We start from the raw sequence: 4,901 nt of genomic DNA on the forward strand, positions 1-4,901 counted from the left end.
GAAACATGTATTTGGTCGGCAGCAGCCCTAGCTTGCTGTTCGGTTCCGGAAGACTTGTACCAGAGCAATGAGGGCCTCCCGAGGAGCTTTACAGTGCATGGAATCATACCTCTGACTCTGTATATGGTGTGAGGGTATGATTTCAACATGTTTGATGCCAAACATGACAGGGTTTAGAGATGGTCATCGCATAATGACGTGTGGCCACTCTATACGCCATAATGGCTGCTGCACCTAGAATCCGGGAGAATGGACTCTGAAGGTTGTAGGGGTGCCCTGCTTTTACAGGGGCATCCTCACACATAGAACCGGGCACCCTGCCTTCAGGATTGAAAGGCCTTCCTTATGGGAACATGCATTCTGGCTGTAAACCGGCCATAATGCATGCAACCATAGTAAAATGGGAGGTGCAGTTCATCCCTGCACACGGTGGCAGGCTGCCACAAGGTGCAGGGATCCACCCAGAGGCCATGCACCAAATGGGGCCTTGCAAGAGGCCTTCTAACATGCATTCCAACATGGTTTCCATGTCAGACAGACCGGCATGGAAACCATGTCAGGAAGCATGCATCGTAATCTCAAGGGCGGAAAGAGCCGCCCTTGAGATTACAGGCTGCATTCCGACTGGAGGACAGACTTTTCCAGCCCGTTGAAGCGAATCGGAATGACCCACCGGTTTCCTCTCCAATCGCCTCCATCATGATGAAGTGGTTGGAAAGGAAACCGAACATCCCATTACGATGAGGTTGTAAAGGCTCTGATGGTATGTCAGAGCCTTAACACGTAACATCGTAAACGGCCCCTTTGTGTAGATTTTTGGACATGCTTCCATATATTTTGTTTCAAATGGTAATAGCATCCTTGGATTGCTGAATGTGGATATATATGTTTAAAGTTGCTTGAATCATTGCTTGTTCAAAGTCTAATATTATTGTTAATGGAAAGAAATGTTCTGTTTGTTGTTTAATTATCGTTAGTAGTTCTATATAGGTTGTAGTTTGTTTGTTAGGAAGAAGGGCATATATGAAAGGGATGCTCATTTCTTGGTATTCGCCATGGATAGTGTAAAGTTGATAGAATGGCTATGTACAGATTTTAAATGTGCTATCCATCATTCAAGTTTCACATTGTTTTAATTTTTAAATGTTCGTATTGGTGGCAAAGATGATAATTCTTTTTTCATGACTATTGATGCCATAAAGAATTAATTTTTCATCTTTGTGTGTCATTGTATATTCTGGTTGGATTTCTATTTCAGAGAAAGATTTAGGGGTGGTGGTGTTTGACTCCTTGTTTTTTTGTTCTGTCTATGAGGCATTTAAGGGTTGGGACGGCTGGTAATTGTTCAGTTACATGCTCTGCAACATGGGGTAGGACGTTTTTTAATATTTGTGTGCTAGTTTACTGTGAGCTGGGGCTTGCTTCGTTGATGGTTTCTAGAACATCTCTAGCCTCTATTTCTGCAAAGTAGGGGAGTGGTTGTGTTCTTTAATGTTAATTACTGTTGTTTCCCTGATGGTTGCCCTCCCATAGCAAGAATTGGAGTAGCATTTAGGACATTTCCAATTTATTTTATTGTCTGATACATTTTCTTGTGTATAACTATAGCCCCTGTAACACAGTAGTAATTTTCCTTTCTGTTAAGACATGAATTTAGACCAATCTGTTATTTTCTTTGTATTTCTGTGAAAATATTTATCTATATATATATATAGATATATAAATATATATAGATATTAGAACCATAGGAAAAGCATTTTTTGATTTGCTAATAACTTTGGCGTCATTTGACAAATTTTTGCGAAATTCTCCAAAAACAAAGTCTTTCCAGGTCAGCTCCTATCCTGAATGTTTTGGGGTGATTCGTCAAGCGGGGGTTGAGAAAAAAGGGGGATCCCAAAACGTGTTTTCCTCATGTTAATATCCATAAGAAATTTTGAGACGGGCTACAGCCCGAACTGCTGAACGGAATTACCCCAAATTTGGCACAAAGGTAGAGCTTGGTTTAGAAAGCGACCTTTTTTTTTAAAATGGTGTAAATCCGTTCAGTAGTTGCTGAGATTTTTTTTTAAAAAGAGTAAAAAAATCAATTTTCCGTAGGAAACTTTGGGCAAGGCTACAGCCGAAACTACTGAACGGAATTACCCCAAATTTGGCAAAATGGTAGTGCTTGGATCAAAAAGCGACCTTTTTTTTAAAATGGTGTAAATCCGTTCAGTAGTTGCTGAGAAATTCAAAAAGTAAAGACACTCCAAACCAGGAAGTGTTGGCAGCCATCTTGTGACTCAGTAGAGCCGAGTCACAAGAAAACAGAAAAACAAGGGTGTAAAAAAAGAAAAGGGGGCAGGGTAGAAACACCCTGACCCCCTAGGCCTTCTCAGAGGGTCCCACAAGGACCCCCAGGGCCAAAAAAAGCATTTAAAAAAAAACAAATTGGCCGAATTCGCGCTGGGGTCGCGGATCCGGCCGAGAAAAAAAAAAAATTAAGCGCAGGGTTCCTGTGCTTCGTTGTATTTAAACCCCTGGGTGGGCCAGGTCCCGGGGGCACTGAAAAAATGTGTGGGGGGGGCCAATCCCCCCCACACTGCCCCAGGGACCGCCACCTCCCTGGGGCAAGATTTATGAGTTGCAGGGGGGCATGCAGCCCCCCCGCAGCCCCGGGGACCGCCATCTCCCCGGGGCTCATTTTAATATTTAAAAAAAAAAAAAAAGCGTGGGGAGCCCAATGCCCCCCACGCTAACCCGGGGACCGCCACCTCCCTGGGGCAAGATTTGTGAGTTTTGGGGGGGCATGCAGCCCCACCGCAGCCCCGGGGACCGCCCCTTTCCCGGGGCTCAGTTTAAAAAAAATGTGTGGGAAGGGCACGAGCCCCCCCACACGGCCCGGGGACCACCACCTCCCCGGGGCACTGTATATTTAAATTTGGGCTTCTGTTACGGACTCCCAAGCCCCGGGGACCACCACCTCCCCAGGGCTTTGCACTTCTAGGGAGGGTCGCCACGCGCCCCCCCTCGTGGAGCCCTTTATGGCCCAGGGGACCGCCATCCCCCAGGGCCAGCTCCTGCAGTGTCCCGGGCTGCCCGCACCCGGGACACTGCTGTTTGCTATGGCAGGGCAGGAGCCGTGCGGCTCCCGCCCTGTCATAGCAAACACTGTTTCGGATTTTGTAAGTGAGAGCAGGTTTCCTGCTCTCACTTTCAAAATCCAAACCGGATTGCTTTTCCACAAGGGAAGCTGCATGTCAGCAGCTCCCCATGTGGAAAAGCAGTGCCGGCTCCCGCAGGAGGCGGGGAGCCGGCGGGACCGTGGGGGAATTTGGGTCCCCCCACTGTCCCCAACAGAAAGGCCAGGTCCCCGGGGCCATGAGTGGCCTAGGAGAGGTCCACACAGCCCCCCTCCCTCGATTAGAAAAAAAGAGGCATAGCCCTGGGGGATGGGGTCCCTGGCGCTAACAGAGGCCTCAGGAGGGGGCCAAGCAGCCCCCCTCCGACATTAAAAAAAAAACCATTTATGTCCTTGGGAGGGGGGCCACGCGGCCCCCTTCCCGTTTACATTTTTTTGTTAAAAAAAGGGGTCAGGCCATGGAGGATGGGGTCCCCAGGGCCCATAAAAAGGAAAGAGAAGGGGGGCACACAGCCCCCCTTCTTAGAAAATGTTGTTTTTTTAAAGCTGGCATCGTGGCTAGGCCCTGACCCCTCCCTGCAGCACTCAGCAAATGCACCCCCTGATGCTTTGTAAGTTGGGGAATTAATTCCCCTTGAATACTGAGGGTCCCTGGGAGCTGCATTGCAGAGAGTTGTTCAGAGGCCACACCTCTTTTTACACCTCTCTGCAACGCAGCTCTGTGGTGCTTACTGGAGGTACCTGGTGGGCTACTAAATCCTTCATCCAGACACTTATACACCCACTCATTCTTCAATACACCTTGGCATATATATAAAACAGATTTAAACTTTACAGAAACACAGTCACTGGATGATGTCATCAGTAATGTCATTTGAGATGTAATCAGTGATGTCATCAGTGATGTCACTGACATGTCATGAATGATGTAATATGTGACGTCATCAGCAGTGCATTGCGTAGGCGCGAGTTATAGTTAGCTGATCTAGCTATAACGGGGGAATTTCTATGGTTTTGTACGAGTGAAATGTCCAACTAACTATAACGTCCCTGAAACCTATGGTTTTTTCAGTTAATTTCTAAGGTTTTTAAATGCTAATTTCTAACTATAACGTCCCTGAAACCTATGTTTTTTTCAGTGAATATATATATATATCTATATATACATATATATCTGTATATATGTTACACACACACACATATATATATATACGTTAATTGTTAATAAGTGAAAACATTTTAATAATACTTACATATATGTTGTTTCTTCTTTTTTATGGTTTTTAAAAGTTTACTGGTTGTTTTCCTGCTTCGATTTTCTGTTTGTTTAAAAAATAAGGGCCTCATTACAATGTCAGGCAGAACCTTTCCGTCTGACTCCTTGTCAGATTCGGTTCCGACCGACTCACAGTCGGCTTTTCTGCAAGACTGATTGCAATGCCTCCAAACACTGTTTGGAAGGACTCCCATTGACTTCCATGGGAGCCTGTGTTCCTACCAAAAACACAGGCTCCTATGGGGAAAATGGGTGTCTGTGGAAACCTTGCACACTGTCGTGGGCACCTCATGGTTTAAAAAGGGGTAACCAGAGGCCTCAGGATGAAGGGGGACCTGCTAGGGGGCATCAAAGTCAGTTTCGACAAGCTTTTTGTATCAAACAGCCTTTTTGTGTCGGACAGTCCGACTCGGAAAGGCTGTCAGAATCCGACATTATAATCGCTCGATCGAAAATGCTGTCTGTAGAGCTGTACGAATCAGCGCCGACCAAATCGGTCGG

The sequence above is a fragment of the Triturus cristatus genome, chromosome 7 (genome assembly GCF_964204655.1).
Source record: "Triturus cristatus chromosome 7, aTriCri1.1, whole genome shotgun sequence".
Classification (NCBI taxonomy): domain Eukaryota; kingdom Metazoa; phylum Chordata; class Amphibia; order Caudata; family Salamandridae; genus Triturus; species Triturus cristatus.